At 41.6% G+C, this 26277-nt stretch overlaps 8 non-coding genes across 8 annotated transcripts; 3 read left to right on the top strand and 5 right to left on the bottom strand.

The window, feature by feature from the left end:
* Positions 1 to 2127: 2127 nt before the first annotated feature.
* TRNAS-UGA (transfer RNA serine (anticodon UGA)) lies at positions 2128 to 2209 on the bottom strand. The gene has a single exon. It is a non-coding gene; the product is annotated as a tRNA-Ser (tRNA).
* Positions 2210 to 5194: 2985 nt separating this feature from the next.
* Positions 5195 to 5276, bottom strand: TRNAS-UGA (transfer RNA serine (anticodon UGA)). Its single transcript has one exon. It is a non-coding gene; the product is annotated as a tRNA-Ser (tRNA).
* Positions 5277 to 8260: 2984 nt separating this feature from the next.
* Positions 8261 to 8342, bottom strand: TRNAS-UGA (transfer RNA serine (anticodon UGA)). Its single transcript has one exon. It is a non-coding gene; the product is annotated as a tRNA-Ser (tRNA).
* Positions 8343 to 8720: 378 nt separating this feature from the next.
* Positions 8721 to 8813, top strand: TRNAI-UAU (transfer RNA isoleucine (anticodon UAU)). The gene is given in 2 exon segments: positions 8721 to 8758; positions 8778 to 8813. It is a non-coding gene; the product is annotated as a tRNA-Ile (tRNA).
* Positions 8814 to 10097: 1284 nt separating this feature from the next.
* On the top strand, positions 10098 to 10190 carry TRNAI-UAU (transfer RNA isoleucine (anticodon UAU)). Its single transcript is given in 2 exon segments — positions 10098 to 10135; positions 10155 to 10190. It is a non-coding gene; the product is annotated as a tRNA-Ile (tRNA).
* Positions 10191 to 19424: 9234 nt separating this feature from the next.
* TRNAS-AGA (transfer RNA serine (anticodon AGA)) lies at positions 19425 to 19506 on the bottom strand. Its single transcript has one exon. It is a non-coding gene; the product is annotated as a tRNA-Ser (tRNA).
* A 3002-nt stretch (positions 19507 to 22508) lies between these two features.
* On the bottom strand, positions 22509 to 22590 carry TRNAS-UGA (transfer RNA serine (anticodon UGA)). Its single transcript has one exon. It is a non-coding gene; the product is annotated as a tRNA-Ser (tRNA).
* A 384-nt stretch (positions 22591 to 22974) lies between these two features.
* On the top strand, positions 22975 to 23067 carry TRNAI-UAU (transfer RNA isoleucine (anticodon UAU)). The gene is given in 2 exon segments: positions 22975 to 23012; positions 23032 to 23067. It is a non-coding gene; the product is annotated as a tRNA-Ile (tRNA).
* The last annotated feature ends 3210 nt before the right edge of the window (positions 23068 to 26277 follow it).

Genomic DNA, 26277 nt, shown 5'->3' on the forward strand with positions numbered 1-26277 from the left:
TACTAAGTAGGGGTCAGCCTATCCCCCCTTCTTAACCCAACTATTCACCTCTCACATTCGTATCTTGTTCACCATATGTAAACCACTTCTCACCTCTCTCATAATCTGTTGTTATTACATTTCCTCCACCTACCCCCTGAGAATGATTAATAAACAAATCTAAACTCAATACAAAACCTCATTAAGAGTTAAAATTCACCCTAGCAGAGTCACATTCTACCTTTCAATCAAGCCTGAAATATTTTTTCAAACACAATTTGCACCTGAATGGCGGTGGTGGAACAAAAGCTTTCTACGTTTTGTTTTTAAATCCAAACAAATATAAATCCCTCTTAAGAGTTAATCCTCACTGTAGCACAACCCCATGCTATTTCACCAGAGTCTTCAATTGAATAAATTCTCTTATTGCTATAGGCGAGTGGATCTTGTATGTGGTAGAAACCAAGAGTGCTGAAAGAAGTTTTGCATGTACGACCACCTTTTCTTTCAGTTTTACTTGCTTTATGCTTTATGCTTTATCAGAGTGGGCAATCATAAATGACAACATAGAAGAGGAATAAAGAATCTTCTTTTTTTTGCCAATTACATAGCAAGCTAAAGGAAAACATGCTAAAACCACATTGAAGATTTGAGTAACACAGTTAAAGTAAATATGAAGGAACAAGGCTTGATGTTAATTTTAAAGATATTTTAAATGCCTTAAGCATAGAATAAAATATTCCAACACATTTGAACTTTGCAACTCACTCAAAAAATCATGTCTTTTGATCAATTTTAAACAGAGGGTTCAGGGCTCTACGGATTTAAAGAATTTATTATATCAAATACACAACATTTCAACCATCAAAAAGTGGTCTTTCTCAAGTGAGAAAGACCACTTTTTGATGGTTGAAACGTTGTGTATTTGATTTAATAAATTCTTTAAATCCGTAGAGCCCTGAACCCTCTGTTTTTTTTGCTGACTTTGGAGTCTGTCATTCACAGGGACTCCCCTGGATCAAGAGCACCAGTAACAACAAGTTTCAGTTACAGTTTTCAGTTTTTGGTGTGCAGCATTTATCTTGTTTTTTTCTGCTTTTGATCAATTTTGACATACAAAGGGTGGAGGGATACCAACATTGATCTCTTGGGTATCTAGAGGGAACTATCAATATGCAGACTATGGCAAAAGTATCAACAAAATAAACATGTCCAAGAATTAGGTATTCAATATTGTTAATCTGCAAGACAAAAACATACAGAACCCCTATAAGATCATATTGAACCCCCCCAAATAATAAATCTGATTTTAATATAACATGTTCTGTCTCTGAATTTAATATCAAAGTATAAAGTACATTTGTTCTTAATGAGAATCATTCTGTTTCACAAAAGATTCCATAAAGTTTACATTTGATTAATTTCTTAATTTTCTGTAAACTTCAGGAAGTTACAGTACAATTATTACAGTACATTAATGATCATTTTTCAGTAAAATTCAAGCTAAGTTGTTTATTTCTTCACCAGGTTTAGAAAGCCCTGCTTATCTTTTGTGAATTATAACAATAAAACATTACAAATGCTTTTTCATAACAAAAAGCTATTTGTGCTGAAGTGTGATAAGCAGTTCAACTATAACATTGATTATTCCCATTATATTTAAACAATATAGTTTTGGCAGACTGTAAAGAATGTACACATCTCAATACATGCAGTACTTAGCACAGTCCTTAAGAAGAATTAAAATATTATCTGTAATTATAAAGTGAAGAATTCCCTCACTCTCACACTAAAGTGCTCATTATCCTTTGTCACCTTAAGTTATTTCTGTAGGGGTAAGCCGTTTCTCCTCTATTTTATGTTGTGCAAAGTATTGCACACAAATGACCTCTTAGCACTATGTTGCAGCATAGAGATACTTATCAATAGAAGACAATGCATTTATTGAAATGGAGTTCTTTATTAAATGTTTTACAGCCAGCAGCACCCTAAAATGTATAACTTGGAAAATGTTTGAAGAATTCAGAGTGTTTTCTTCTTTAGTGTGCCACATATTCCAGTAAGTAAAGATTGCTTTGCCAAGCAGATACAAACAAAATGCAAAGTGCAGTGAAGTTTTTAATAACACGTTACCACTGAAAAAGTCAACGTAGTCAGCAGGATTTGAACCTGTGCGTGGAAACCCCTATGGATTTCAAGTCCATCGCCTTAACCACTCGGCCATGACTACATAGCTGGTAGTACTGAATACAGTCACACAGATGGCTCTTGAGCGGATATGGGTAACACTCACTAATGAATGATGACCAATATGAACTAAATAACCATGAGAACATTTTCATAAAGAGAAATACATGACTTGTTTGTACACATTGTTTAAACAACATTATCTTTGTAAAATGTTGCTTCTATTGGGTTTTTGAAAAATGACGAGAAATACTTTTTGTTAACCACATTCAATGTACAGTATGAAACAGATCTCAGGCAGAAAAAAAGAAAAGGGGTTAAAAGGAGTAATGGGAAAATGATCTAACTTGGATGTCAGAGATTAAAAGAGCAGAGTTGGAGGGCACTTGGGGCAAGAAGAAGATGAATCATTCCAGGAACATGCTCCAGTGGCGTAATCGGTTAGCGCACGGTACTTATATGTCAGTATATGCTAAGCTATGCCGAGGTTGTGAGTTCAAGCTTCACCTGAAGCAAACCCTTTTTTTGTTTCATCAACCAATAGCATTGTTTGAATGTATACAATGTTAAATAAAAGGCCTATGGATGTAAATTGTAAAATGTAATCTTTTACATTAAAAACAACATTTCCGCATTTTGCTATTTGGCTTACATTGGAGCGCATGTAAAGCAGTCAAATTCAATAGGTGTCTCAATGTGGGCAAGAAGATATTGGTAATTGATGATGTATGATTTAAAAAAATAAAAAAATGAGAGCTGTCCAAGCAAATTCTTCCTTTTTTCAAACCAAAATACACCAGTGGAGCCAATGCTACCCATTATTTGGGTCTAGAGGATACATATATTTCCAGATGTATATATCCTAAAAAGGCAATCTTTAATGAGCATCCTGTCTATCTGTACTAAGTAGGGGTCAGCCTATCCCCCCTTCTTAACCCAACTATTCACCTCTCACATTCGTATCTTGTTCACCATATGTAAACCACTTCTCACCTCTCTCATAATCTGTTGTTATTACATTTCCTCCACCTACCCCCTGAGAATGATTAATAAACAAATCTAAACTCAATACAAAACCTCATTAAGAGTTAAAATTCACCCTAGCAGAGTCACATTCTACCTTTCAATCAAGCCTGAAATATTTTTTCAAACACAATTTGCACCTGAATGGCGGTGGTGGAACAAAAGCTTTCTACGTTTTGTTTTTAAATCCAAACAAATATAAATCCCTCTTAAGAGTTAATCCTCACTGTAGCACAACCCCATGCTATTTCACCAGAGTCTTCAATTGAATAAATTCTCTTATTGCTATAGGCGAGTGGATCTTGTATGTGGTAGAAACCAAGAGTGCTGAAAGAAGTTTTGCATGTACGACCACCTTTTCTTTCAGTTTTACTTGCTTTATGCTTTATGCTTTATCAGAGTGGGCAATCATAAATGACAACATAGAAGAGGAATAAAGAATCTTCTTTTTTTTGCCAATTACATAGCAAGCTAAAGGAAAACATGCTAAAACCACATTGAAGATTTGAGTAACACAGTTAAAGTAAATATGAAGGAACAAGGCTTGATGTTAATATTAAAGATATTTTAAATGCCTTAAGCATAGAATAAAATATTCCAACACATTTGAACTTTGCAACTCACTCAAAAAATCATGTCTTTTGATCAATTTTAAACAGAGGGTTCAGGGCTCTACGGATTTAAAGAATTTATTATATCAAATACACAACATTTCAACCATCAAAAAGTGGTCTTTCTCAAGTGAGAAAGACCACTTTTTGATGGTTGAAACGTTGTGTATTTGATTTAATAAATTCTTTAAATCCGTAGAGCCCTGAACCCTCTGTTTTTTTTGCTGACTTTGGAGTCTGTCATTCACAGGGACTCCCCTGGATCAAGAGCACCAGTAACAACAAGTTTCAGTTACAGTTTTCAGTTTTTGGTGTGCAGCATTTATCTTGTTTTTTTCTGCTTTTGATCAATTTTGACATACAAAGGGTGGAGGGATACCAACATTGATCTCTTGGGTATCTAGAGGGAACTATCAATATGCAGACTATGGCAAAAGTATCAACAAAATAAACATGTCCAAGAATTAGGTATTCAATATTGTTAATCTGCAAGACAAAAACATACAGAACCCCTATAAGATCATATTGAACCCCCCCAAATAACTAATCTGATTTTAATATAACATGTTCTGTCTCTGAATTTAATATCAAAGTATAAAGTACATTTGTTCTTAATGAGAATCATTCTGTTTCACAAAAGATTCCATAAAGTTTACATTTGATTAATTTCTTAATTTTCTATAAACTTCAGGAAGTTACAGTACAATTATTACAGTACATTAATGATCATTTTTCAGTAAAATTCAAGCTAAGTTGTTTATTTCTTCACCAGGTTTAGAAAGCCCTGCTTATCTTTTGTGAATGATAACAATAAAACATTACAAATGCTTTTTCATAACAAAAAGCTATTTGTGCTGTAGTGTGATAAGCAGTTCAACTATAACATTGATTATTCCCATTATATTTAAACAATATAGTTTTGGCAGACTGTAAAGAATGTACACATCTCAATACATGCAGTACTTAGCACAGTCCTTAAGAAGAATTCAAATATTATCTGTAATTATAAAGTGGAAGAATTCCCTCACTCTCACACTAAAGTGCTCATTATCCTTTGTCACCTTAAGTTATTTCTGTAGGGGTAAGCCGTTTCTCCTCTATTTTATGTTGTGCAAAGTATTGCACACAAATGACCTCTTAGCACTATGTTGCAGCATAGAGATACTTATCAATAGAAGACAATGCATTTATTGAAATGGAGTTCTTTATTAAATGTTTTACAGCCAGCAGCACCCTAAAATGTATAACTTGGAAAATGTTTGAAGAATTCAGAGTGTTTTCTTCTTTAGTGTGCCACATATTCCAGTAAGTAAAGATTGCTTTGCCAAGCAGATACAAACAAAATGCAAAGTGCAGTGAAGTTTTTAATAACACGTTACCACTGAAAAAGTCAACGTAGTCAGCAGGATTTGAACCTGCGCGGGGAAACCCCAATGGATTTCAAGTCCATCGCCTTAACCACTCGGCCATGACTACATAGCTGGTAGTACTGAATACAGTCACACAGATGGCTCTTGAGCGGATATGGGTAACACTCACTAATGAATGATGACCAATATGAACTAAATAACCATGAGAACATTTTCATAAAGAGAAATTCATGACTTGTTTGTACACATTGTTTAAACAACATTATCTTTGTAAAATGTTGCTTCTATTGGGTTTTTGAAAAATGACGAGAAATACTTTTTGTTAACCACATTCAATGTACAGTATGAAACAGATCTCAGGCAGAAAAAAAGAAAAGGGGTTAAAAGGAGTAATGGGAAAATGATCTAACTTGGATGTCAGAGATTAAAAGAGCAGAGTTGGAGGGCAATTGGGGCAAGAAGAAGATGTATCATTCCAGGAACATGCTCCAGTGGCGTAATCGGTTAGCGCACGGTACTTATATGTCAGTATATGCAAAGCTATGCCGAGGTTGTGAGTTCAAGCTTCACCTGAAGCAAACCCTTTTTTTGTTTCATCAACCAATAGCATTGTTTGAATGTATACAATGTTAAATAAAAGCCTATGGATGTAAATTGTAAAATGTAATCTTTTACATTAAAAACAACATTTCCGCATTTTGCTATTTGGCTTACATTGGAGCGCATGTAAAGCAGTCAAATTCAATAGGTGTCTCAATGTGGGCAAGAAGATATTGGTAATTGATGATGTATGATTTAAAAAAATAAAAAAATGAGAGCTGTCCAAGCAAATTCTTCCTTTTTTCAAACCAAAATACACCAGTGGAGCCAATGCTACCCATTATTTGGGTCTAGAGGATACATATATTTCCAGATGTATATATCCTAAAAAGGCAATCTTTAATGAGCATCCTGTCTATCTGTACTAAGTAGGGGTCAGCCTATCCCCCCTTCTTAACCCAACTATTCACCTCTCACATTCGTATCTTGTTCACCATATGTAAACCACTTCTCACCTCTCTCATAATCTGTTGTTATTACATTTCCTCCACCTACCCCCTGAGAATGATTAATAAACAAATCTAAACTCAATACAAAACCTCATTAAGAGTTAAAATTCACCCTAGCAAAGTCACATTCTACCTTTCAATCAAGCCTGAAATATTTTTTCAAACACAATTTGCACCTGAATGGCGGTGGTGGAACAAAAGCTTTCTACGTTTTGTTTTTAAATCCAAACAAATATAAATCCCTCTTAAGAGTTAATCCTCACTGTAGCACAACCCCATGCTTTTTCACCAGAGTCTTCAATTGAATAAATTCTCTTATTGCTATAGGCGAGTGGATCTTGTATGTGGTAGAAACCAAGAGTGCTAAAAGAAGTTTTGCATGTACGACCACCTTTTCTTTCAGTTTTACTTGCTTTATGCTTTATGCTTTATCAGAGTGGGCAATCATAAATGACAACATAGAAGAGGAATAAAGAATCTTCTTTTTTTTGCCAATTACATAGCAAGCTAAAGGAAAACATGCTAAAACCACATTGAAGATTTGAGTAACACAGTTAAAGTAAATATGAAGGAACAAGGCTTGATGTTAATATTAAAGATATTTTAAATGCCTTAAGCATAGAATAAAATATTCCAACACATTTGAACTTTGCAACTCACTCAAAAAATCATGTCTTTTGATCAATTTTAAACAGAGGGTTCAGGGCTCTACGGATTTAAAGAATTTATTATATCAAATACACAACATTTCAACCATCAAAAAGTGGTCTTTCTCAAGTGAGAAAGACCACTTTTTGATGGTTGAAACGTTGTGTATTTGATTTAATAAATTCTTTAAATCCGTAGAGCCCTGAACCCTCTGTTTTTTTTGCTGACTTTGGAGTCTGTCATTCACAGGGACTCCCCTGGATCAAGAGCACCAGTAACAACAAGTTTCAGTTACAGTTTTCAGTTTTTGGTGTGCAGCATTTATCTTGTTTTTTTCTGCTTTTGATCAATTTTGACATACAAAGGGTGGAGGGATCCCAACATTGATCTCTTGGGTATCTAGAGGGAACTATCAATATGCAGACTATGGCAAAAGTATCAACAAAATAAACATGTCCAAGAATTAGGTATTCAATATTGTTAATCTGCAAGACAAAAACATACAGAACCCCTGTAAGATCATATTGAACCCCCCCAAATAATAAATCTGATTTTAATATAACATGTTCTGTCTCTGAATTTAATATCAAAGTATAAAGTACATTTGTTCTTAATGAGAATCATTCTGTTTCACAAAAGATTCCATAAAGTTTACATTTGATTAATTTCTTAATTTTCTGTAAACTTCAGGAAGTTACAGTACAATTATTACAGTACATTAATGATCATTTTTCAGTAAAATTCAAGCTAAGTTGTTTATTTCTTCACCAGGTTTAGAAAGCCCTGCTTATCTTTTGTGAATTATAACAATAAAACATTACAAATGCTTTTTCATAACAAAAAGCTATTTGTGCTGAAGTGTGATAAGCAGTTCAACTATAACATTGATTATTCCCATTATATTTAAACAATATAGTTTTGGCAGACTGTAAAGAATGTACACATCTCAATACATGCAGTACTTAGCACAGTCCTTAAGAAGAATTCAAATATTATCTGTAATTATTAAGTGGAAGAATTCCCTCACTCTCACACTAAAGTGCTCATTATCCTTTGTCACCTTAAGTTATTTCTGTAGGGGTAAGCCGTTTCTCCTCTATTTTATGTTGTGCAAAGTATTGCACACAAATGACCTCTTAGCACTATGTTGCAGCATAGAGATACTTATCAATAGAAGACAATGCATTTATTGAAATGGAGTTCTTTATTAAATGTTTTACAGCCAGCAGCACCCTAAAATGTATAACTTGGAAAATGTTTGAAGAATTCAGAGTGTTTTCTTCTTTAGTGTGCCACATATTCCAGTAAGTAAAGATTGCTTTGCCAAGCAGATACAAACAAAATGCAAAGTGCAGTGAAGTTTTTAATAACACGTTACCACTGAAAAAGTCAACGTAGTCAGCAGGATTTGAACCTGCGCGGGGAAACCCCAATGGATTTCAAGTCCATCGCCTTAACCACTCGGCCATGACTACATAGCTGGTAGTACTGAATACAGTCACACAGATGGCTCTTGAGCGGATATGGGTAACACTCACTAATGAATGATGACCAATATGAACTAAATAACCATGAGAACATTTTCATAAAGAGAAATACATGACTTGTTTGTACACATTGTTTAAACAACATTATCTTTGTAAAATGTTGCTTCTATTGGGTTTTGAAAAATGACGAGAAATACTTTTTGTTAACCACATTCAATGTACAGTATGAAACAGATCTCAGGCAGAAAAAAAGAAAAGGGGTTAAAAGGAGTAATGGGAAAATGATCTAACTTGGATGTCAGAGATTAAAAGAGCAGAGTTGGAGGGCAATTGGGGCAAGAAGAAGATGAATCATTCCAGGAACATGCTCCAGTGGCGTAATCGGTTAGCGCACGGTACTTATATGTCAGTATATGCTAAGCTATGCCGAGGTTGTGAGTTCAAGCCTCACCTGAAGCAAACCCTTTTTTTGTTTCATCAACCAATAGCATTGTTTGAATGTATACAATGTTAAATAAAAGGCCTATGGATGTAAATTGTAAAATGTAATCTTTTACATTAAAAACAACATTTCCGCATTTTGCTATTTGGCGTACATTGGAGCGCATGTAAAGCAGTCAAATTCAATAGGTGTCTCAATGTGGGCAAGAAGATATTGGTAATTGATGATGTATGATTTAAAAAAATAAAAAAATGAGAGCTGTCCAAGCAAATTCTTCCTTTTTTCAAACCAAAATACACCAGTGGAGCCAATGCTACCCATTATTTGGTCTAGAGGATACATATATTTCCAGATGTATATATCCTAAAAAGGCAATCTTTAATGAGCATCCTGTCTATCTGTACTAAGTAGGGGTCAGCCTATCCCCCCTTCTTAACCCAACTATTCACCTCTCACATTCGTATCTTGCTCACCATATGTAAACCACTTCTCACCTCTCTCATAATCTGTTGTTATTACATTTCCTCCACCTACCCCCTGAGAATGATTCATAAACAAATCTAAACTCAATACAAAACCTCATTAAGAGTTAAAATTCACCCTAGCAAAGTCACATTCTACCTTTCAATCAAGCCTGAAATATTTTTTCAAACACAATTTGCACCTGAGTGGCGGTGGTGGAACAAAAGCTTTCTACGTTTTGTTTTTAAATCCAAACAAGTATAAATCCCTCTTAAGAGTTAATCCTCACTGTAGCACAACCCCATGCTATTTCACCAGAGTCTTCAATTGAATAAATTCTCTTATTGCTATAGGCGAGTGGATCTTGTATGTGGTAGAAACCAAGAGTGCTGAAAGAAGTTTTGCATGTACGACCACCTTTTCTTTCAGTTTTACTTGCTTTATGCTTTATGCTTTATCAGAGTGGGCAATCATAAATGACAACATAGAAGAGGAATCTTGAGCGGATATGGGTAACACTCACTAATGAATGATGACCAATATGAACTAAATAACCATGAGAACATTTTCATAAAGAGAAATACATGACTTGTTTGTACACATTGTTTAAACAACATTATCTTTGTAAAATGTTGCTTCTATTGGGTTTTTGAAAAATGACGAGAAATACTTTTTGTTAACCACATTCAATGTACAGTATGAAACAGATCTGAGGCAGAAAAAAAGAAAAGGGGTTAAAAGGAGTAATGGGAAAATGATCTAACTTGGATGTCAGAGATTAAAAGAGCAGAGTTGGAGGGCAATTGGGGCAAGAAGAAGATGAATCATTCCAGGAACATGCTCCAGTGGCGTAATCGGTTAGCGCACGGTACTTATATGTCAGTATATGCTAAGCTATGCCGAGGTTGTGAGTTCAAGCCTCACCTGAAGCAAACCCTTTTTTTGTTTCATCAACCAATAGCATTGTTTGAATGTATACAATCTACTATATATTTGTGAAATCACTGTATGTCTGCGTCCCAAGGGTCAATCGCATTGGACCTTGGGCCTGTCACTTCTGCTCAGGCCATGCCCGCCCCCGCACACCTCTCATTGGCCTACGTCCAACACCAATGCCACACTGTCCCACCCCTCACTGACTCTCATTGGCCTGCGTCCAATGCCCGCCCCCGCACACCTCTCATTGGCCTGCGTCCCACCCCTCACTGACTCTCATTGGCCTGCGTCCAATGCCCGCCCCCGCACACCTCTCATTGGCCTGCGTCCCACCCCTCACTGACTCTCATTGGCCTGCGTCCAATGCCCGCCCCCGCACACCTCTCATTGGCCTGCGTCCAACACCAATGCCCTAATACTTCCACACTGTCCCACCCCTCACGCTTTGCTTTTGCAACACCTAATCCTCTAATCCTCAACCTGCTCTTGGGCCACGCTTCACAGCTATCAAAACCTTCACGTCTGCTACCACAGACTGCCGAATCAGGTACAACAGTGTTTCCCAAACTGTGCGCCGCGGCGCCCTGGTGCGCCGCGGCTTGGCTAGAGGGGCGCCGCGATCAGGGCCGCCAGCAGCGGGAAACAAGGGCTGCTAGCTCATTTAAAAAAAAAAAAAAACCTCTGAGGGGAAGCAGAGGAGCGGTCACGTGACCGCTCCCATCCAATGGGGCTGCAGCCTGCCCGGCATTGCAACTGCAGAGCCACCAGACAGCACCAAGTGCCACACTGTCCCACCCCTCACCCCACTGTCCCACCCCTCACTGACTCTCATTGGCCTTTGGCCAACACCACTGCCACATTGTCCCACCCCTCAGTGACCTTTGGGAATGCTTCTAAGCACCTAACTCTCACCGCACTGCCTCTTACAAACACCCCCCTCCACCACCACCCCCCCAACCTCATGCACCCCCCTCCACCACCACCCCCCTCAACCTCATGCACCCCTCTCCACCATCACCCCCCCCCCAACCTCATGCACACTACAAACGCACGCCACAGCTCTCCCGCTACTGCAGCCCATCACCAACCCCCCTCACCCAAACATACAACGCACGATGCTCCATCACCCCCCCCCCCTCACACCAACAGCAAACGCACGCTGCTGAACATACAACGCACGATGCTCCATCACACCCCCCCCCTCACCCGAACATCCCCGGAGCACACCCAAAACTACCCCACCCCCCTCACCCATACATCCACCGCACGATGCTGCTCCGGAGCCCCTCACCCCCCTCCTCACCCTCTGTCCGCCGCCCCCCCCTTTCCTGGCCTCTGGCCCGCAACAACGGAACTACCCCCTATCACCACTCCGCGGGACCTCAACATCACCCGCTCTCCCGGAGCACCCTCTCCCCCGGTGCTCCCCCCCTTTCCCCCCCCCAGAGCACCCTCTCTCCCGGTGCTCACCCGCTCCCCCGGTGCTCCCCTCCTCCCCCCCCAGAGCACCCTCCCTCCCCCCCCCAGAGCACCCTTTCTTCCGGTGCTCACCCGCTCTCCCGGTGCTCCCCCCCCCCAGAGCACGCTGTCGCCACTCTCACCTTCATGCCTAGAGGCCGCGCCCCCAGCTCCCCATCCCCGCGCGCTGCTCCGGCTCTCAGGCCTAGCTGTCTCTGTCGGGAGCTGCACGGGCCGCGGCCCACACACCCCCTCACCTGAGCGTATCAGCTCCGCATCGCCGGGGGGAACCGCCGAGGAACCCGAGGAGGAGCGCGGCCCAGTGCGAGGTAAGTAACCGCACGGGAAGAGATCTTTCACCCCCGGCCCGGCCCTTCACCCCACCCGGCGCTTCACCCCACCCGGCCTGGCGCTTCACCCGGCCCGGCGCTTCACCCCCCCCCCCACCCCCACCCTGGCCCTTCACCCCCCCCCCCCGCCCTGGCCCTTCACCCCCCCCCGCCCTGGCCCTTCACCCCCCCCGCCCTAGCCCTTCACCCCCCCCCTGGCCCTTCACCCGCCCTGGCCCTTCACCCGGCCCTGCCCTTCACCCCCCCCCCTGCCCTTCACTCCCCCCCTGCCCTTCACCCCCCCCCGGCCCTGCCCTTCACCCCCCCCCCGGCCCTGCCCTTCACCCCCCCCCGGCCCTGTCCTTCACCCCCCCCTGGCCCTGCCCCCCCCGGCCCTGCCCTTCACCCCCCCCCCCCCGGCCCTGCCCTTCACCCCCCCCCCGGCCCTGCCCTTCACCCTCCCCCCCCCCCCGGCCCTGCCCTTCACCCTCCCCCCCCCCCGGCCCTGCCCTTCACCCTCCCCCCCCACGGCCCTGCCCTTCGCCCCCGGCCCTGCCCTTCGCCCCCGGCCCTGCCCCTCGCCCCCCCCCCCGGCCCTGCCCTTCACCCCCCCGTCCCTGCCCTTCACCCCTGCCCTTCGCTCCCGCCCTTCGCCCCCACCCTCCCTGCCCTTCGCTCCCACCCTCCCTGCCCTTCGCTCCCTGCCCTTCGCCCCCACCCTCCCTGCCCTTCGCCACCACCCTCCCTGCCCTTCGCCCCCACCCTCCCTGCCCTTCGCCCCCACCCTCCCTGCCCTACACACGTACACACACGTATACACACGTACACACACACGTATATACACACACACGTAGGCACATGTATACACACACATGTAGACACACACGCGTAGACACACACACGTACACATACACACGCAGGCACACGTAGACACGCAGGCACACGTAGACACGCAGGCACACGTAGACACGCAGCCACACGTAGACACGCAGGCACACGTAGACACGCAGGCACACGTAGACACGCAGGCACACGTAGACACGCAGGCACACGTAGACACGCAGGCACACGTAGACACGCAGGCACACGTAGACACGCAGGCACACGTAGACACGCAGGCACACGTAGACACACGTAGACACGCAGGCACACGTAGACACGCAGGCACACATAGACATGCAGGCACACGTAGACACACATAGACACGCAGACACACGCAGACACGTACACACACGTATACGTAGAAACACACGCACGTGTACACACACAAACACACGTGTACACACACACACACACGTGTACACACACACACACGTGTACACACACACACACACGTGTACACACACGTGTACACACACACACACACACGTGTACACACACACACGTGTACACACACACGTGTACACACACACACGTGTACACACACACACGTGTACACACACACACGTTTACACACACACACACACGTGTACACACACACACACACGTGTACACACACATACACACGTGTACACACACACACGTGTACACACACACACACGTGTACACACACACACACATGTGTACACACACACACACACACACACACACGTGTACACACACACACACACGTGTACACACACACACGTGTGTACACACACACACGTGTACACACACACACACGTGTACACACACACACACGTGTACACACACACACGTGTACACACACACACACACACGTGTACACACACACACACGTGTACACACACACACACGTGTACACACACACACACGTGTACACACACACACGTGTACACACACACACACACGTGTACACACACACACACGTATACACACACGTGTGTACACACACACGTGTACACACGTGTACACACACACACGTGTACACACACACACATGTGTACACACACACGTGTACACACACACACGTGTACACACACACACGTGTACACACACACACGTGTACACACACACGTGTACACACACACACACGTGTACACACACACACGTGTACACACACACGTGTACACACACACACACGTGTACACACACACACGTGTACACACACACACACATGTACACACACGTGTACACACACACACATGTACAAACACACAAACACATGTACACACACACGTGTACACACAAACACACACGTGTACACACACACACACGTGTACACACACACACACACGTGTACACACACACACACGTGTACACACACACACACACACACACACGTGTACACACGTGTGTGTGTGTGTATACACGTGTGTGTGTGTGTGTATACACGTGTGTGTGTGTGTATACACGTGTGTGTGTGTGTATACACGTGTGTGTGTGTGTGTATACACGTGTGTGTGTGTGTGTACACGTGTGTGTGTGTGTGTGTGTGTACACGTGTGTGTGTGTGTGTGTACACGTGTGTGTGTACACGTGTGTATGTGTGTGTGTGTACACGTGTGTGTGTGTGTGTGTGTGTACATGTGTGTGTGTGTGTGTACACGTGTGTGTGTGTGTACGCGTGTGTGTGTGTGTACACGCGTGTGTGTGTGTGTGTACGCGTGTGTGTGTGTGTGTGTGTACACATGTGTGTGTGTGTGTGTACACGTGTGTGTGTGTGTGTGTACATGTGTGTGTGTACACGTGTGTGTGTGTGTGTACACACACACACACACACACGTGTACACACACACACACACGTGTACACACACACACACACGTGTACACACACACACACACGTGTACACACACACACACACACACGTGTGTACACACACACACGTGTGTACACACACACACACACGTGTACACACACACACGTGTACACACACACACACACACGTGTACACACACACACACGTGTACACACACACACACACGTGTACACACACACACATGTACACACACACACACGTGTATACACACACACACACACGTGTATACACATACACACGTGTATACACACACACACACACACACGTATACACACACACACACACGTGTATACACACACACGTGTATACACACACACACACACACGTGTATACACACACACACACGTGTATACACACACACACACACGTGTATACACACACACGTGTATACACACACACACGTGTATACACACACACACACGTGTATACACACACACGTGTATACACACACACGTGTATACACACACACACGTGTATACACACACACACGTGCACATACACAATGTATACAAACAAACATGTATACACACACACACACACACACATGTATACACACATGTATACACACACGTGTGTATATATACACACACACACGTATACACACACATACACTATCCCCAGCACCACCACATCATCACACCGGTATCCCATGACCCCCCCCCCCCCCCCCAGCACACTGGCATTCTCGGCTCCCCACCATTCCCAGCCCCCATCAACACCATCAGCACCCACACATTGGCACCTTCGCACCTCCCCATCGGCACACCCACATCCGCACCCCCACATCAGCAACAAACCCTCCCAAATCAGCACACCGATACAATCACCATCAGTACAGCCACAGCAGCAGTACCACCGCACACTGCCATGGGCCGCGTGGACCACTCCCCACCCAAATGCCACCCCCACACCACAAACATCCCGGGCAACGCCGGGGCTCTCAGCTAGTGTTAAATAAAAGGCCTATGGATGTAAATTGTAAAATGTAATCTTTTACATTAAAAACAACATTTCCGCATTTTGCTATTTGGCTTACATTGGAGCGCATGTAAAGCAGTCAAATTCAATAGGTGTCTCAATGTGGGCAAGAAGATATTGGTAATTGATGATGTATGATTTAAAAAAATAAAAAAATAAGAGCTGTCCAAGCAAATTCTTCCTTTTTTCAAACCAAAATACACCAGTGGAGCCAATGCTACCCATTATTTGGGTCTAGAGGATACATATATTTCCAGATGTATATATCCTAAAAAGGCAATCTTTAATGAGCATCCTGTCTATCTGTACTAAGTAGGGGTCAGCCTATCCCCCCCTTCTTAACCCAACTATTCACCTCTCACATTCGTATCTTGTTCACCATATGTAAACCACTTCTCACCTCTCTCATAATCTGTTGTTATTACATTTCCTCCACCTACCCCCTGAGAATGATTAATAAACAAATCTAAACTCAATACAAAACCTCATTAAGAGTTAAAATTCACCCTAGCAAAGTCACATTCTACCTTTCAATCAAGCCTGAAATATTTTTTCAAACACAATTTGCACCTGAATGGCGGTGGTGGAACAAAAGCTTTCTACGTTTTGTTTTTAAATCCAAACAAATATAAATCCCTCTTAAGAGTTAATCCTCACTGTAGCACAACCCCATGCTATTTCACCAGAGTCTTCAATTGAATAAATTCTCTTATTGCTATAGGCGAGTGGATCTTGTATGTGGTAGAAACCAAGAGTGCTGAAAGAAGTTTTGCATGTACGACCACCTTTTCTTTCAGTTTTACTTGCTTTATGCTTTATGCTTTATCAGAGTGGGCAATCATAAATGACAACATAGAAGAGGAATAAAGAATCTTCTTTTTTTTGCCAATTACATAGCAAGCTAAAGAAAAACATGCTAAAACCACATTGAAGATTTGAGTAACACAGTTAAAGTAAATATGAAGGAACAAGGCTTGATGTTAATATTAAAGATATTTTAAATGCCTTAAGCATAGAATAAAATATTCCAACACATTTGAACTTTGCAACTCACTCAAAAAATCATGTCTTTTGATCAATTTTAAACAGAGTGGTTGAAACGTTGTGTATTTGTGTATTTGATTTAATAAATTCTTTAAATCCGTAGAGCCCTGAACCCTCTGTTTTTTTTTGCTGACTTTGGAGTCTGTCATTCACAGGGACTCCCCTGGATCAAGAGCACCAGTAACAACAAGTATCAGTTAGAGTTTTCAGTTTTTGGTGTGCAGCATTTATCTTGTTTTTTTCTGCTTTTGATCAATTTTGACATACAAAGGTTGGAGGGATACCAACATTGATCTCTTGGGTATCTAGAGGGAACTATCAATATGCAGACTATGGCAAAAGTATCAACAAAATAAACATGTCCAAGAATTAGGTATTCAATATTGTTAATCTGCAAGACAAAAACATACAGAACCCCTAAAAGATCATATTGAACCCCCCAAAAAATTAAATCTGATTTTAATATAAAATGTTCTGTCTCTGAATTTAATATCAAAGTACAAAGTACATTTGATCTTAATGCGAATCATTCTGTTTCACAAAAGATTCCATAAAGTTTAAATTTGATTAATTTCTTAATTTTCTGTAAACTTCAGGAAGTTACAGTACAATTATTACAGTATATTAATGACCATTTTTCAGTAAAATTCAAGCTAAGTTGTTTATTTCTTCAACAGGTTTAGAAAGCCCTGCTTATCTTTTGTGAATTATAACAATAAAACATTACAAATGCTTTTTCATAACAAAAAGCTATTTGTGCTGAAGTGTGATAAGCAGTTGAACTATAACATTGATTTTTCCCATTATATTTAAACAATATAGTTTTGTCAGACTGTAAAGAATGTACACATCTCAATACATGCAGTACTTAGCACAGTCCTTAAGAAGAATTCAAATATTATCTGTAATTATAAAGTGGAAGAATTCCCTCACTCTCACACTAAAGTGCTCATTATCCATTGTCACCTTATTGTATTGTACTGCTGCGGCAGAGTTTATTCGAGCATTTGCCCGTTCTCTGCCGCAGCAGTAGCCTGGCGCGCGCCCGAGAGTAGCGGAAGAGCGCCCTCCGATCGGGGCGCTCTCCCTACCGCTGCCGGGTCCGCCGGGTCCTCCGGAACCCCCTGCCGCAGTCCCGCGATCGCGGGACACCAGGACTCCCTCGGGGAGCCCCTGGACGCGCGTGCAGGGGGCGCACGCTCCCGAAGACGCGTGACCGCGCATCTATGACGCGCGGCACGCCGAGGGGCGGCCACTAGCAAGCCGGGAGATTTCCCGGCTTGCGGTACCGACCACACTGCAATAAAGTGTGTCGGTACTGTATGTCTTTATTTATATAGCGCCATTAATGTACATAGCGCTTCACAGTAGTAATACATGGGGTAATCAAATAAATAACAGATAATATAAATAACAGATCATGGGAATAAGTGCTTTAGACATAAAAGTAACATTTCGGAAGAGGAGTCCCTGCCCCGAGGAGCTTACAGTCTAATTGGTAGGTAGAACGTACAGAGACAGTAGGAGGGAGTTCTGGTAAGTGCGTCTGCAGGGGGCCAAGCTTTATGTATCGTGTTCAGAATATCCACAGTGCTATTCATATGCTTCTTTAAGCAAGTGTGTCTTAAGGTGGGTCTTAAAGGTGGATAGAGAGGGTGCTAGTCGGGTACTGAGGGGAAGGGCATTCCAGAGGTGTGGGGCAGAAAGTGAGAAAAGTTTAAGGCGGGAGAGGGCTTTAGATACAAAGGGGGTAGAAAGAAGACATCCTTGAGAAGAACGCAAGAGTCTGGATGGTGCATAACGAGAAATTAGGGATGAGATGTAAGGAGGGGCAGAAGAATGTAAAGCTTTAAAAGTGAGGAGAAGAATGGAGTGTGAGATGCGGGATTTGATCGGAAGCCAGGAGAGGGATTTCATGAGGGGAGATGCTGAGACAGATCTAGGAAAGAGTAGAGTGATTCTGGCAGCAGCGTTTAGGATAGATTGTAGGGGAGACAGGTGAGAGGCAGGAAGGCCGGACAGCAGGAGGTTACAGTAATCAAGACGGGAGAGAATGAGGGCCTGAGTCAGAGTTTTAGCAGTCGAGCAACAGAGGAAAGGGCGTATCTTTGTTATATTGCAGAGGAAAAAGCAACAAGTTTTAGAAATGTTTTGAATGTGAGGGGCAAATGTGAGAGAGGAGTCAAGTGTGACCCCTAGGCAGCGTGCTTGGGCTACTGGGTGAATGATTGTAGTTCCAACAGTAATGTGGAAGGAGGTAGTAGGGCCAGGTTTGGGAGGAAGTATGAGGAGCTCTGTTTTAGCCATGTTGAGTTTAAGGCGTCGGAGAGCCATCCAGGATGATAGAGCAGAGAGACATTCAGAAACTTAACTTAAGTTATTTCTGTAGGGGTAAGCCGTTTCTCCTCTATTTTATGTTGTGCAAAGTATTGCACACAAATGACCTCTTAGCACTATGTTGCAGCATAGAGATACTTATCAATAGAAGACAATGCATTTATTGAAATGGAGTTCTTTATTAAATATTTTACAGCCAGCAGCACCCTAAAATGGAAAACTTGGAAAATGTTTGAAGAATTCAGAGTGTTTTCTTCTTTAGTTTGCCACATATTCCAGTAAGTAAAGATTGCTTTGCCAAGCAGATACAAACAAAATGCAAAGTACAGTGAAGTTTTTAATAACACGTTACCACTGAAAAAGTCAACGTAGTCAGCAGGATTTGAACCTGCGCGGGGAAACCCCAATGGATTTCTAGTCCATCGCCTTAACCACTCGGCCATGACTACATAGCTGGTAGTACTGAATACAGTCACACAGATGGCTCTTGAGCGGATATGGGTAACACTCACTAATGAATGATGACCAATATGAACTAAATAACCATGAGAACATTTTCATAAAGAGAAATACATGACTTGTTTGTACACATTGTTTAAACAACATTATCTTTGTAAAATGTTGCTTCTATTGGGTTTTTGAAAAATGACGAGAAATACTTTTTGTTAACCACATTCAATGTACAGTATGAAACAGATCTGAGGCAGAAAAAAAGAAAAGGGGTTAAAAGGAGTAATGGGAAAATGATCTAACTTGGATGTCAGAGATTAAAAGAGCAGAGTTGGAGGGTAATTGGGGCAAGAAGAAGATGGATCATTACAGGAACATGCTCCAGTGGCGTAATCGGTTAGCGCACGGTACTTATATGTCAGTATATGCTAAACTATGCTGAGGTTGTGAGTTCAAGCCTCCTGAAGCAAACCCTTTTTTTGTTTCATCAACCAATAGCATTGTTTGAATGTATACAATGTTAAATAAAAGGCCTATGGATGTAAATTGTAAAATGTAATCTTTTACATTAAAAACAACATTTCCGCATTTTGCTATTTGGCGTACATTGGAGCGTATGTAAAGCAGTCAAATTCAATAGGTGTCTCAATGTGGGCAAGAAGATATTGATAATTGATGATGTATGATTTAAAAAAATAAAAAAATGAGAGCTGTCCAAGCAAATTCTTCCTTTTTTCAAACCAAAATACACCAGTGGAGCCAATGCTACCCATTATTTGGTCTAGAGGATACATATATTTCCAGATGTATATATCCTAAAAAGGCAATCTTTAATGAGCATCCTGTCTATCTGTACTAAGTAGGGGTCAGCCTATCCCCCCTTCTTAACCCAACTATTCACCTCTCACATTCGTATCTTGCTCACCATATGTAAACCACTTCTCACCTCTCTCATAATCTGTTGTTATTACATTTCCTCCACCTACCCCCTGAGAATGATTCATAAACAAATCTAAACTCAATACAAAACCTCATTAAGAGTTAAAATTCACCCTAGCAAAGTCACATTCTACCTTTCAATCAAGCCTGAAATATTTTTTCAAACACAATTTGCACCTGAATGGCGGTGGTGGAACAAAAGCTTTCTACGTTTTGTTTTTAAATCCAAACAAGTATAAATCCCTCTTAAGAGTTAATCCTCACTGTAGCACAACCCCATGCTATTTCACCAGAGTCTTCAATTGAATAAATTCTCTTATTGCTATAGGCGAGTGGATCTTGTATGTGGTAGAAACCAAGAGTGCTGAAAGAAGTTTTGCATGTACGACCACCTTTTCTTTCAGTTTTACTTGCTTTATGCTTTATGCTTTATCAGAGTGGGCAATCATAAATGACAACATAGAAGAGGAATAAAGAATCTTCTTTTTTTGCCAATTACATAGCAAGCTAAAGGAAAACATGCTAAGACCACATTGAAGATTTGAGTAACACAGTTAAAGTAAATATGAAGGAACAAGGCTTGATGTTAATATTAAAGATATTTTAAATGCCTTAAGCATAGAATAAAATATTCCAACACATTTGAACTTTGCAACTCACTCAAAAAAATCATGTCTTTTGATCAATTTTAAACAGAGGGTTCTCACTTGAGAAAGACCACTTTTTGATGGTTGAAACGTTGTGCATTTGATATAATAAATTCTTTATATCCGTAGAGCCCTGAATCCTCCGTTTCAAGTGAGAAAGACCACTTTTTGATGGTTGAAACGTTGTGTATTTGATTTAATAAATTCTTTAAATCCGTAGAGCCCTGAACCCTCTGGTTTTTTTGCTGACTTTGGAGTCTGTCATTCACAGGGACTCCCCTGGATCAAGAGCACCAGTAACAACAAGTATCAGTTAGAGTTTTCAGTTTTTGGTGTGCAGCATTTATCTTGTTTTTTTCTGCTTTTGATCAATTTTGACATACAAAGGTTGGAGGGATACCAACATTGATCTCATGGGTATCTAGAAGGAACTATCAATATACAGACTATGGCAAAAGTATCAACAAAATAAACATGTCCAAGAATTAGGTATTCAATATTGTTAATCTGCAAGACAAAAACATACAGAACCCCTATAAGATCATATTGAACCCCCCAAAAAATTAAATCTGATTTTAATAAAAAATGTTCTGTCTCTGAATTTAATATCAAAGTACAAAGTACATTTGTTCTTAATGCGAATCATTCTGTTTCACAAAAGATTCCATAAAGTTTACATTTGATTAATTTCTTAATTTTCTGTAAACTTCAGGAAGTTACAGTACAATTATTACAGTACATTAATGACCATTTTTCAGTAAAATTCATGCTAAGTTGGTTATTTCTTCAACAGGTTTAGAAAGCCCTGCTTAGCTTTTGTGAATGATAACAATAAAACATTACAAATGCTTTTTCATAACAAAAAGCTATTTGTGCTGAAGTGTGATAAGCAGTTGAACTATAACATTGATTATTCCCATTATATTTAAACAATATAGTTTTGGCAGACTGTAAAGAATGTACACATCTCAATACATGCAGTACTTAGCACAGTCCTTAAGAAGAATTCAAATATTATCTGTAATAATAAAGTGGAAGAATTCCCTCACTCTCACACTAAAGTGCTCATTATCCTTTGTCATCTTAAGTTATTTCTGTAGGGGTAAGCCATTTCTCCTCTATTTTATGTTGTGCAAAGTATTGCACACAAATGACCTCTTAGCACTATGTTGCAGCATAGAGATACTTATCAATAGAAGACAATGCATTTATTGAAATGGAGTTCTTTATTAAATGTTTTACAGCCAGCAGCACCCTAAAATGTATAACTTGGAAAATGTTTGAAGAATTCAGAGTGTTTTCTTCTTTAGTGTGCCACATATTCCAGTAAGTAAAGATTGCTTTGCCAAGCAGATACAAACAAAATGCAAAGTGCAGTGAAGTTTTTAATAACACGTTACCACTGAAAAAGTCAACGTAGTCAGCAGGATTTGAACCTGCGCGGGGAAACCCCAATGGATTTCAAGTCCATCGCCTTAACCACTCGGCCATGACTACATACAGTAGCTGGTAGTACTGAATACAGTCACACAGATGGCTCTTGAGCGGATCTGGGTAACACTCACTAATGAATGATGACCAATATGAACTAAATAACCATGAGAACATTTTCATAAAGAGAAATACATGACTTGTTTGTACACATTGTTTAAACAACATTATCTTTGTAAAATGTTGCTTCTATTGGGTTTTTGAAAAATGACGAGAAATACTTTTTGTTAACCACATTCAATGTACAGTATGAAACAGATCTCAGGCAGAAAAAAAGAAAAGGGGTTAAAAGGAGTAATGGGAAAATGATCTAACTTGGATGTCAGAGATTAAAAGAGCAGAGTTGGAGGGCAATTGGGGCAAGAAGAAGATGAATCATTCCAGGAACATGCTCCAGTGGCGTAATCGGTTAGCGCACGGTACTTATATGTCAGTATATGCTAAGCTATGCCGAGGTTGTGAGTTCAAGCCTCACCTGAAGCAAACCCTTTTTTTGTTTCATCAACCAATAGCATTGTTTGAATGTATACAATGTTAAATAAAAGGCCTATGGATGTAAATTGTAAAATGTAATCTTTTACATTAAAAACAACATTTTCGCATTTTGCTATTTGGCTTACATTGGAGCGCATGTAAAGCAGTCAAATTCAATAGGTGTCTCAATGTGGGCAAGAAGATATTGGTAATTGATGATGTATGATTTAAAAAAATAAAAAAATGAGAGCTGTCCTAGCACATTCTTCCTTTTTTCAAACCAAAATACACCAGTGAAGCCAATGCTACTCATTACTTGGGTCAAGAGGATACATATATTTCCAGATTCCTGTATCCTAAAAAGGTAATCTTTAATGAGCATCCTGTCTATCTGTACTAAGTAAGGGTCAGCCTATCCCCCCTTCTTAACCCAACTATTCACCTCTCACATTCATATTTTGCTCACCATATGTAAACCACTTCTCACCTCTCTCATAATCTGTTGTTATTACATTTCCTCCACCTACCTCCTGAGAATGATTAATAAACAAATCTAGACTCAATACAAAACCCCATTAAGAGTTACAATTCACCCTAGCAAAGCCACATTCTACCTTTCAATCAAGCCTGAAATATTTTTTCAAACACAATTTGTACCTGAATGGCGGTGGTGGAACAAAAGCTTTCTACGTTTTGTTTTTAAATACAAACAAGTATAAATCCCTCTTAAGAGTTAATCCTCACTGTAGCACAACCCCATGCTATTTCACCAGAGCCTTCAATTTAATAAATTATCGTATTGCTATAGGCGAGTGGATCTTGTATGTGGTAGAAACCAAGAGTACTGAAAGAAGTTTTGCATGTACGACCACCTTTTCTTTCAGTTTTACTTGCTTTATGCTTTATGCTTTATCAGAGTGGGCAATCATAAATGACAACATAGAAGAGGAATAAAGAATCTTCTTTTTTTTGCCAATTACATAGCAAGCTAAAGGAAAACATGCTAAAACAACATTGAAGATTTGAGTAACACAGTTAAAGTAAATATGAAGGAACAAGACTTCTTATTTTGACTATTTCGTTGCGATGACCGTGTGGAGGCCTTGATGTGGGATCAGATGCACGTTGACGTGCACGTTGCCTTCTTCGAACAGTTGGTGATTGGGCCAGTGGCTGAGGTTGGGCCAGTGGCAGAGGTTGGCCCAGTGGCTGAGGTTGGGCCAGTGGCTGAGGTTGGGCCAGTGGAAGAGTTTGGGCCAGTGGCAGAGGTTGGGCCATGGGCAGAGGTTGTGCCAGTGGCTGAGGTTGTGCCTGTCCCCAAGCTTGGTCCAGTGGCTGAGGTTGTGCCAGTGGCTGTGGTTGGGCCAGTCCCCAAGCTTGGTTCAGTGTCTGAGGTTGTTCCTGTCCCCAAGCTTGGCCCAGTGGCTGAGGTTGGGCCTGTCCCCAAGCTTGGGCCAGTGGCTGAGGTTGTGCCTGTCCCCAAGCTTGGTCCAGTGGCTGAGGTTGGGCCTGTCCCCAAGCTTGGCCCAGTGGCTGAGGTTGGGCCTGTCCCCAAGCTTGGGCCAGTGGCTGAGGTTGTGCCTGACCCCAAGCTTGGGCCAGTGGCTGAGGTTGTGCCTGTCTCCAAGCTTGGGCCAGTGGCTGAGGTTGTGCCTGTCCCCAAGCTTGGTCCAGTGGCTGAGGTTGGGCCTGTCCCCAAGTTTGGCCCAGTGGCTGAGGTTGGGCCTGTCCCCAAGCTTGGGCCAGTGGCTGAGGTTGGGCCTGACCCCAAGCTTGGGCCAGTGGCTGAGGTTGTGCCTGTCCCCAAGCTTGGCCCAGTGGCTGAGGTTGGGCCTGTCCCCAAGCTTGGGCCAGTGGCTGAGTTTGGGCCAGTGCCTGAGGTTGGGCCAGTCCCAAAGCTTGGGACAGTGTCAATGCCAGCTGATGTTGCTGCGGCTGTGCCAGTGCAAGTGCCACGATTTGTGCCAGGTGAATAGCCTGTGGCAGCGGATCCTGCTGTGGCTCTGGCTCTCTTGGTGGTTCACTTTGTGGCTCTGCTTCTGGCTATGATGGTAGCTCTGCTTCTGGCTCTGATGGTAGCTTTGCTTCTGGCTCTGATGGTAGCTCTGGATGTGGGTCTTTTTGCCTCTGAGATAGTGTCTCAGATTGTGCCAGTGGGTCTGGCGGGTGCTGTGTCTGCACATGTGCCACAACCTGCACCATGCATGTTGCTATGATCGTTAGGCTATTGGCCATATTTTGTAGAGTCTCCTGCTGTTGGGTCATTATGGCAGTTATGTTTTTCATGTGATTAGAGATGTTTTCATTAATTTTAGACTGTCGGTCTGTGTGATCTTGTTGGTGTTTAAAATAAATGGATTCTAGATTTGTTAAACCCGCCAATCTGTCCGAAGCAACCTGGTCTCCCTGTCCCGCTGGTATCTGGTCATGGTCTTAATCTGTATCATGTGTTGTCTCCTGTAATGCACTGAAATCTGGGCCTGAATCTTCATGTTCTGGGGCATCAATATGTGGTGTATCCAGTACCATCTCATCATCCTCACTTCTAACATTTTCATGTTCTGTTGGTGACACATCTGATTCCGTGTCCTCAGCTATAACTATATAATAAATTACAATACGTTACAATCAACATACTGGCTAAGTTATTATGTGCTACTCTTTATTTGCCTGTACAGACATAGTGAATGCACATATTGTGATTCTATGTAAATTATCCGTGCATCAGTTAAATAACAAGCATGCTTTTCCTACAATCAACAGTGAGGTGTAATTTTGACATTATATCAGGCCTGCACAACTCAAGTCCTCGAGTGCCGCAAACAGGCCAGGTTTTCAGGATATCACTACTTCAGCACAGCTGGCTCAATTAGTGGAATACTGTAGGTATATCGATGATGTGTTATTCCTATGGAAGGGAAGCGAAGACACTTTAGGGAAATTCATGAAGTATATTAACAGTAACAAAATACATTTAGAATTCACATCGGAGCATAGTAAGGAATCAATTAACTTCTTAGATCTTACAATCTATATAGAGCATGAAGAAATCAAAACTAAGACCTATTTTAAAACCACCGACGCAAATAATTTCCCTTTAACCTCAAGTTGCCACCATCCAAAGTAGCTCAACAACATCCCTTACGGCCAGTTTAGGAGAATCAAGAGGAATTGTTCCGATAACACAATTTTTAAAGAACAATTGCGTGTATTACAGGG

Source organism: Ascaphus truei (genome assembly GCF_040206685.1).
Source record: "Ascaphus truei isolate aAscTru1 chromosome 12 unlocalized genomic scaffold, aAscTru1.hap1 SUPER_12_unloc_2, whole genome shotgun sequence".
Taxonomy (NCBI): domain Eukaryota; kingdom Metazoa; phylum Chordata; class Amphibia; order Anura; family Ascaphidae; genus Ascaphus; species Ascaphus truei.